This window comes from Neofelis nebulosa, chromosome 2 (assembly GCF_028018385.1).
Source record: "Neofelis nebulosa isolate mNeoNeb1 chromosome 2, mNeoNeb1.pri, whole genome shotgun sequence".
In the NCBI taxonomy this organism is placed as follows: Eukaryota; Metazoa; Chordata; class Mammalia; order Carnivora; family Felidae; genus Neofelis; species Neofelis nebulosa.
This window is the reverse complement of record NC_080783.1, coordinates 2401709-2412006: the sequence shown is the minus strand read 5'-3', so window position 1 is coordinate 2412006 and position 10298 is coordinate 2401709.

Below are 10298 nucleotides of genomic sequence, written 5' to 3'. Positions count from 1 at the left end.
TATTGGGGGTGTACCATTATCACCCCAATGTGTAGAAAAAGATATAGAGTCTACAAAAGTCCGAGTTACTTGCCCAAGATTGCATCTGTCAGAAGTGGTAGGGCCTGAATATAAATTGATGACTGAATGTGAATCTTTCTCTTTTATGGGGAGTTTAAATATTTCAGAATCATGGAAGCAGAAGTCCCAGATGATGCAAGGAAAGGACAAGAAAAGGAAATAAAAGGTATATACATTGGGAAGGAAGACATCTGTCTTTATTTGCAGATGACATGAATGTCAATGTAGAAAATTCACAGGAATCTACCAAAACACCCTCCTGGAATGAATAAGCAATTATAGAGGGCTTGCAGGATACAAGAATAAAACACAAAAGCCAATCATTTTCTTTTTTTAATGTTTATTTATTTTGACAGAGACAAAGAGAGGAGAGAGACAGAGAGAGAGAATGAGTAAACATGGAGGGGTGGCAGAGAGGGAGGGAGAGAGAATCACAAGCAGGCTCCACGCCATCAGCACAGAGCCCGATGCAGGGCTCAATCTCATGACTGTGAGATCATGACCTGAACCGAAATCAAGAGTTGGATGCTTAACCGACCAAGTCACCCAGGAGCCCCACTTTCTTATACACCAGCAATGAACACATGGAATTTGAAATTAAAGACACAATGCCATTTACATTAGCACTCCAAGAATATATACAGGTATAAATCTAACAAGATATGTATAAGATCTATATGAAGAAAATTATAAAACTCCAATGAAAGAAATCCAAGAATTAAATAATAAAGGTATTCCATATTCATGGATAGGAAGACTCAATATTGTCCACATGTCACTTCTTCCCAATTTGATCTATAGATTCAATCTTAAACCTCAGCAAGTTATTTTATGGATACCAACAAATGGTTTCTGAAGTTTATATACAGGGGTAAAAGATCCAGAAAAACCAAGATAATACTAAAAAAGAATGAAGGTGGGGAACTGACACTACCCAACTTCAAGACTTACTATAAATCTACAGTAATCAAGATAGTGTTGTATTAGTGAAAAAATAGACAAATAGATTAATGAAACAAAAGCGGAATCCCAGAAATAGAACCACACAAATATAAACTGATTTTTGGCAAAAGAACAAAGGAAATACAATGGAGCAAAATAGTTCTTTCAACAAATGGAGCTGAAAAACTGACATCCACATGCAAAAAAAAAAAGTCAGTCTAGACACAAACCTTATACACTTCACAAAAATGACCTTGAAGTGGGTCATAAACCTCAAGAAAAGGGCAAAAGTAATTATTAACCTCCTAGAAAATAATGTAGAAGAACACATACACGACTTTGGTTTGACAATGGAGAACACATACACGACTTTGGTTTGACAATGGCTTTTAGGTACAATACCAAAAGCATGATGCATGAAAGAAAGAATTGATAAGCTGAACTTCATCAAAAGTAAAAACTTCTGCTCTACAAAAGACACTATGAAGGGAGTGAGAAGATAAGCCACAGGCTGAAAGAACACATTTGCAAAAGAGACAACTTTTTTAATGTTTATTTATTTATTTTGAGAGAGAGAGTGAGAGAGAGAGAGCACTCATCTGCAAGAACAGAAGGGCAGAGAGAGAAAGAGAATACCAAGAGGGCTCTGCATTGTCAGTGCAGAGCCCGACACAGGGCTCGATCTCTCCAACTGTGAGATCATGACCTGAGTCAGAATCAAGAGCCAGACACTTAACCAACTAAGCCACCCGAGTGCCCCTGCGAAAGAAACATCTGATAAAGAACTGCTACTCAAAATACACAAAGAGCTCTTAAAATTCAACAATAAGGAAAAAGATGACCTAATTTTTAAAATGGGCCAAAGACTTTAACAGACACCTCATTAAGGAAGGTATATTGGTGGCAAATAAGTTAAGATGCTCTACGTCACATGTTGTCAGGGAAACGCAAGTGAAAACACTGAGACACCACACACACCTGTCAGAATGGCCAACATCTAGAACAACAACACCACCAGAAACTCTCATTCATTGCTGGTGGGAATGCAAAATGGTACAGCTCCTTTAGAAGACAGTTTCTGGTTTCTTATAAAGCTAAAACATACCCTTTCCATGTGGTCCAGTAAACATGCTCCTTGGTGTTCACCAAAACGAGTTGAAAACTTACGTTTGCACAAAAACCTCTACATGAATGTTTATAGCAGCTTTATTCATAATTGTAAAAATGGAACAATCAAGAATCCTTCAATGGGTGAATGAATAAATAAACTGTGGTACATCCAGACAATAGAATATTATCCAGCACTCCAAAGAGTTGAGCTAGCAAGCCATGAAAGTACCTGGAGGAAACTGAAACACATACTACTAAATAAAAGTAGCCAATCTGAAAACACTACATACAGTATGATCACGACTATATATAATTCTGGAAAAAGCTAAACTGTGGAGACAGTCAAAAGATCAATGGTTGGCAGGGCTGGGGAGGAGGCATAAGTAAGCAGAGAGTGGTGGAAATACTCTAATGGTGGATACATTTCACGATCCATTTGTCCAAACCCATAAAAGGCACAACACCAAGAGTGAACCTTAACATACACTATGGGCTTTAGGTGATGATGATGTGTCAGTGTAGGTTTACCAGTTGTAATGAGGGTACCACTCAGGTGGGAGATGATGATAATGGGTGTGCCTAAGCAGGTGTGGAGCAGGGAAGTCTGGGAATCTCCTCCTCTCGATTTTTCTGTGGCCCAACAACTAGTCTAAAAAAGAGTCTTAAGATGATCATGAAAGAAGATCCTTCCCATGGAAAGGAGGCATCTTTCATTAGCACTTTGCAGAGGAATGACCTTACTGGAAGGAACCATTAGGTCAAGACCCTCAGATACTGGCACGATGCATTTTGCCTGTGATACAAAGGTCTGTAAGCCCATGATTCATGACGCCAACAATTTCCTGCTGATTCCTCTTAGTCTAAATCAATCTGACAACGTGAATTCTCTGTTTCATGTGCTCTTTAGATCCAGTCTTTTCACAGGACCATGCTTCATGATGTAAGCTGCAGACAATGCAAGTTTGTAAAGTATGATTAATGCGCCATGTGTCAGTGAACGGATCAAAGGTGGTGTGTGTGAGTGCTCTAATATGGTAGGATGTCCTTCCAAAAGTTCAGGGCTCTGGGGCTCCCTTCCCTACAGAGAAGAGGAGGGGAAACAGCTCCACCGAAGAAAAGGAGGAAAATCAAAGGAAAATTTACACAGGATGAAATATTTTCATGATCCAAAAAGATAAGGAATGTTGGAATGAAAAGAAGAAAGGAGGCAAAGAACAAGCGTGAGCTGCCGTGAGACCAGCACTGGCTTCTCCTCTCTTTCTCTGGAAAGACGTAAAGACGCCTGATGGCTCCTGGGTCCATACAGAACCCAACTCACAGGTGCTGCTCACCATCTATGTACCGGGTCTCAAACAAATTCAGACTCCAGGATAAACCACAAATGTGTGGGCTAGCGGTCCTACTCAATGCAGACTCCAGTTGTAAGAGTTCAGCTTCTCTGTGTTCTAGTTTCATTCTGGCAGTGCTGAGCCAGCCCATGACTAGATCCAGGAGGGACCTGGCCACACGAGCCGGCACAAGGGAAAGGACCAAGTAGGGGACCTCCCCAAGGCCGCTTCCAAGAGCAGAATCATAGCCAGGGCGAGTGTGGGCCAGTGCTCCAAGGATCCCCTTCGAGTAGGGTGTCTTTTTAATTTATTATTCAAAATGACATTTTTGAGAGTGAATGAGAATGCTCTCATACTCACACCGGGATGTGATTCACACTACCCATGAGGTGCCAGTCCCGTGTTGGTGCTGGAGATAGAAGAGGAAGAACAAGGACAGACTGGGGCTCCCTACGGATATGCCTGAGTCACCCTCTGCATGGACAGAGGTGGACAGGGCTCTGTCCATAGGGGTCCTGGATAGGATGCACAGTGTAGGGGTAGGAGGCACTTTATGATACTAGATTTTGGTGGGAAGGAATTCGCATTTGGAAAATCCCAGGAGTCCCGCCTTTAAGAACTTATAAATTATCTCTCCCTAAGACTAGTGACATTATTCTGACAGAGAGACTCTTCAGGTACAAGTTGAAGAAAAGCTCTTGCAATGAGTGATTGAGAAGATGACCTCACGGCTTCTGCTGGCCATGCACAGTCACGGCCTGGTGAGGCAGCCACGCCGCATATCTTCACGTGTGTGGGACAGTGGCCAGCAGGAGGGCAGCTGTGGTGAGGCCTCATTTGGAGAGGCCTTCAGGATTCAATGAGGGGAGTTCTGTTTCTGCTTGTGTTGTAAAAAGTGCACGAGAACATGTCCTCTCCTCCAACCATGAGAAGAAGGCAGGTAGTCTACAGGATCGAAATTAGTCTTCAGTCCCCGGGTAGCTGAGGTCACAAGGCAACGGGTAAACTAAATTGCAAAGTGTGACAAACCTCCTGAGGAGCGTCGGGGCACGTGGGTGAGTTCACGTTGGGTAGAGCATCGAAGGATGTACTTACCACACAAGCAGGCAGAAAAGAAACTGCTGAAATCCAGTGGTTGCTTTCCTTTTTTTTTTTTTTTTTTTTTTAATTTGACAGAGAACAAGCCAAGGAGGGCAGAGGGAAAGAGAGAATCCCAAGCCCCGGATATGGGACTCCATCCCACGACACTGGGATCATGACCTGAGTCGAAATCAAGAGTCGGAGACTCAACCGACAGGGCCACCCAGGCGCCCCAGAAATCCAGTGAGTTCTTAAATGCTGAATGTAGGAGTACTGGGTTGAAGGGCGGCCCCCTAGAACCTCTACCCGTGTCCTGATCCATGGAATCTGCTACCCTACTTGGAGAAAGGGTCTTTGCAGATGTAATAGTTACAGATCTTGAGGTGGAGATCAGCCTGGATTGTTCAAGTGAGTCCTGAGCCCAGTGACAAGTTTCCTTATAAGGCACACAGAGGAGGGGAAGGACACAGAGGCAAAGGTGACGAGGGGCCGGGGCCAGAGGCAGAGACTGGAGTTGTGTAGGTATAAACCCAAGGATGCCAGCAGGTGCCAGAAGCTGGAAGAGGAGCATCGAGAGAGGGGTCTCCGTGGGGGGCACGGCCCGCCTTCATCTCAGACTTCTGCCTCCAGGGCTTTGAAAGAATAAATTTCTGTTATCTCAAACCACGAAGTGTGTGGTGATTTGTCACAGTGGCACTACGAACAAGTACCCTGTGCTGACATGACAGCGGAGACTGCCTGATAATTCCAGGCACAAGGGGAGTCTGTGCTCAATCACCAACTTTTTTCTCTGGGCCTCTACTGCTTACTTTCAAGGAAGATCAAGGACAGGGAAACAGACCTGAGAATGTTCTCAGCGAGGCACAGGGACGATTCTCCTCCTGCTTCAGGGAGTCTTCTCTGCTGTGGAGCAAAGGCCAAGCTGGGACAGGGTTGGCCCCCAGGGCCCAGGAAGAGATGGTCTGCCTCAGGGGACAGGAAGGGGCACCATCTCCCCTGGGAAAGCAAAACGGACACTTTTCAAGACCGATGAAACCTGAGTGAATTGATTCCCTGCCTACTTGCACCACAAAGAAATATTAGAGGAAGTTCTTCAGGCAGACACGGTATGAGATCAGCAGTATAAGGCACATATTTGGATCTACGCGAATGGATGAGGACTCTCAGAATTGGCAAAAATGGGTGAACGTAAAATTATATTTTAATCTTTTTCAAAGATAATCAATTATCTAAAACAAGTAACAACGTGTGGTAGAATTTAAAACATGTATAGACACAAAAACACAAACAGTAAGAAGGTAGAAATGGGGGGGGGCCCTGGGGGGGGGCTCAGTCGGTTGAGCTTCTGACTTTGGCTCAGGTCATGATCTCACCATTCATGGGTTCGAGCCCCGCGTCAGGCTCTGTGCTGACAGCTCAGAGCCTGGAGCCTGCTTCTGATTCTGGGTCTGCCTCTCTATCTCTACCCCTTCCCTTCTCACTCTCTCTCAAAAATAAATAAACATTAAAAATTTTTTTAAAAAGAAGGCAGAAATGGAAGCATACTGTTGTTGACAGTATTTAAAGATAGATTGCGGTAAAGATGCATAGTGAGATCTCCAGGACAACCATGTGTGGGAGGGAGAGATTGTAGAAATAAGCCAAATGGAAGGTAGAAGTGAATACACAAAAACATTTAATAAATCTAAAAGAAGGCGAGAAAATAGGAAAAAAGGAACAAGGTACAGATGGAATAGATAGAAAACAAACAAGATATAGATTTAAATTCAACCACATAACTGCTGACATTGAATGTAATCTCTCCCTTTAAACATCAGAAACCAATACTGGAAAGAAAGCAAGATCCAACTATGTGCTTTACAAAGCTTTTTAAGATACAAAGACAGCGAGGTTATAAGTAAAGGGATAGAATAATATATTACATGTAAACACTAATCGGAAGAAAGCTGAAGTGGTTCTATCAGTATCAGAAAGACTAAAATTCAGAGTAGGGACCATCACAAGGAGAAAGCAGAGAGAGGAGCATTTCAAACTGGTTCACTGGTCAGTTCATCAAGAAGTCATGGAAATTCTAGTTGCCCCCGCTGACGAAGCTTCAAATGCATAAAGCAGAAGCTGAGAGCCGTAAGACGAGAAAGGGACAAAACCACCATGGTGGTTGGAGATCTCAGCTCCTCTCTCCGTAACTGATAGGGAACAACACATACAAAGTCAGTAAGGCTGTAGAGGATTTGAAAAGCAGTATCGGCCAACGTGACCTAACTGGGCATGTTTCAGAATGCTCCAGCCAATGTTATTTGAAAGTGCACACAGAATATTTGTCAAGATGGAACATATTCTGAGCCATAAACCAAACACAGTAAGAGTAAAAGGGTTTAAATAGCACAAAGTACATTTGCTAACCATGGTGCAGTTAACCCAGAAATCAACAGAACAATACTTGAAAAATCCCCAATATTTGGCTATTAATCAGTAGGCAGTCCTTAGGTCAAAGAAGAAATACAAGATAAATGAGAAAAATATTGGAATTAAAAAAATGAAAATGAAAATACAACATATCAAAATCTGTAGGCTGCAGGTGAAGAAGGGCTTAGAGGTCAGCTTATATCATTAACTACTGGCATTGGTAAAGAGGAAAGAAATCAGCTGCCTCCATTTCCATCTTACTGAACTATAAAAAAGGAAAAGAGCAAATCAAATCCAGAGCGAGCAGAAGGAAGGGAATAATGATAATACCAGAAGTAAACAAAATAGAAACAGAAAAACAGCAGGAAAAAAAATCAGTGAAGGTAATCAATTGATAACCACTTATCCAGGCCAAATAAGAAAAAAGAAAGAAAACAAAGTACAGAAATGAGGCAGATTGAAAATGAAAGGGATGATAAGAGAAGGTTATTAAAACCTCACAGTAATAACATGTGTAACTCAGACGAAATGGACACTTCCTTTAAAGACACAAGCTGCCAAAATTCTCCCAAGAAGAAGCAGATGACCTGAATAAGTCTACATCTAATATAGAAACTGAATTTATCATTGACTTAATTCTTTGGATTCCACAAAGAAAAGCATAGGCCCGTGTGACTTCGTGGACACATATCACCAAACATTTAAGGGAGAAATAACACAAATTTACACAATCTCTTCCAGAAGATAGTAGTGGAGGACACACTCCCCAACCCATTTGGTGAGGCCAGTGTTACTCTGTACCCCAACCAAGGAAAGGTATTATGAAGAAAAAAAAATAAACAGACCAATAAACCACATTAGATACAAAGCCCCTTAACAACATATTAACAGCTTGAATCAAGCAATATACAGAAAGGACAGCATATCATGTGTAAACAGGGTTTATACCAGGGATGCAGGTTTGTTTGGCATTTAAAAATCAATGAACAACAACAACAACAACAACAAAAATCAGTTAATGGAATTGCCATACTAGCAGACTAAAAAGAGAAAACAGTATCATCAACTCAAATAGATGGAGTCTGGTAAACTTCAATATTTATGCACCGTTGAAACTCTTAGAAAGCTAAAAATAGAAGAGAGCTTCCTCAACCCGATAAAGATAATCCATGAAACACCTCTATCTAACATCATACTCAGCGGCAAAAACTGAAAGCTTTCTCTCTGCAGGTGGGACAAAGGCAAGGATTTCCACTCACTGTTTTTTTCAACCTTGGGCTGAAGGTCCTACTCCATGCAATAAGCATGAAAATTCAACAAAAGACAGATAGATAAGAAAGAGTGGAAACAACTTACAGACAACAGGATTGTTGATGTAGAAAATCCCGAAGAATTTACACATAAAAAGCTCCTAGAACAGGGAGTGAGTTTAACATGGCCATAAGATCAAATATCCGCGTACAATAGTCAATGCAATGTCTATATACTATCAATGAACAATTCAAAACCAAGAAACTTTGAAAGTTGTATTTACAATGGTGCCAGACCAAAATGCAGAACATAAATAAATGCATAGATATAAATCTACCAATATGTGTACCAGATCTGTTTGCTGAGAAGTGCAGAATACTGGTGAAATAATGAAATAAACCCTACATAAATGCAGATACTCCAAGGGCGTGGATTCAAAGACTCAATATTGTTAAGATCTCACCAAACTGAGCTGTAGATTCAGTGTAATCTCAATCAAAATACCAGCAGGTTTTTTTTTTTTTGGTAGAAATTCAGATTCTAAAGTTTACGTGAAAATGTGAAGGACCTGGAAGAGTCAGGACAACTCTGAAATCAAAGAGCAAAGCTAGAAGACTCCCGCTACGTTACTTTAAGACTCACTTTAGAATCACAGAAACCAAGGGGCACCTGGGTGGCTCAGTCGGTTGAGCATCCAACTTCGGCTCAGGTCATGATCTCTCAGTCTGTGAGTTCGAGCCCCGCGTCGGGCTCTGTGCTGAAAGCTCGGAGCCTGGAGCCTGCTTTGGATTCAGTGTCTCCCTCTCTCTCTGCCCCTCTCTCACTTGCACTTGGTCTCTCTCTATCTCTCTCAAAAATAAATAAACATTAAAAAAAGAATCACAGAAACCAAGACAGTGTGTTATTAATGTAAAGACAGGCGTACATATTAATGGAACAAAATACAGAGTCTAGAAATATTCTCACACATGTACACTCCCTTGATTTTTTTTTTTCAACGTTTTTTTTTAATTTATTTTTGGGACAGAGAGAGACAGAGCATGAACGGGGGAGGGGCAGAGAGAGAGGGAGACACAGAATCGGAAACAGGCTCCAGGCTCCGAGCCATCAGCCCAGAGCCTGACGCGGGGCTCGAACTCACGGACCGCGAGATCGTGACCTGGCTGAAGTCGGACGCTTAACCGACTGCGCCACGCAGGCGCCCCAACACTCCCTTGATTTTTGACCAATTTGCAAAGAAAATCAATTGGGAAAGAGTAGTCTTTTCAGTAGTGGGTACTGGAACAATTAGACATCAACATGCAATAGAAGTAAACCCAACTATTACCTCACAGTGTGTATACAAAGTAACTAGGGGCTCCTGGGTGGCTCAGTTGGGTAAGTGTCCGACTCTTGATTTTGGCTTGGGTCATGATCCCCAGGGCTCGTGGAATCGAGCCCCAGGTTGGGCTCTGTGTGAATGTGGAGCCTGATTAAGATTCTCTCTTCCTCTTCTCCCCTCTGGATCCCACTCTCTCTCTCTCTGTCTCTCAAAAAAAAAAAAAAAGTAACGAGATATGAATCACATGAATCCTGAATACTGGAGCTAAAGCAGTAAAAATTCTAGAATATGTAGAAGACCTTTTTGACATTGAGTCAGGCAAAGATTTCTTAGATGTGATACAAGAAGCACAAACCATAAAAAAGTAATAAATTTGACTTCATTGAAATTGAAAGCTTTGGTTCTTTGAAACGCACTGTTAAGAAATGAAACAGCAATATGAAAACTGGAATAAAACATTAGCAAAATGCATATTAAACAAAGGACTTCTATCCAGAATGGATGGCAAAAAAATTTCTTACAATTCAATAGTAAAGAGACAAATGACCAAATCAAAAATGAGCAAAATATTTGAACAGACACTTCACCAAAGAAGACACACAAATGACAAGTAAGTACATTAAAAGATGTTCATCAAGTCTGGAAATACTTAAAATGTGGAAAACTAAGGAGGCACTCAGAAAATGACAGGGCCATAGCCAAGGAAGGAGGAGCTGGTGTGAAGGGGTCTCGGTGACAGAGTGGGGACAATTGGAACAGTCAAATCAACAGTGGTAGCATTAGATCATAACCCACAGTGT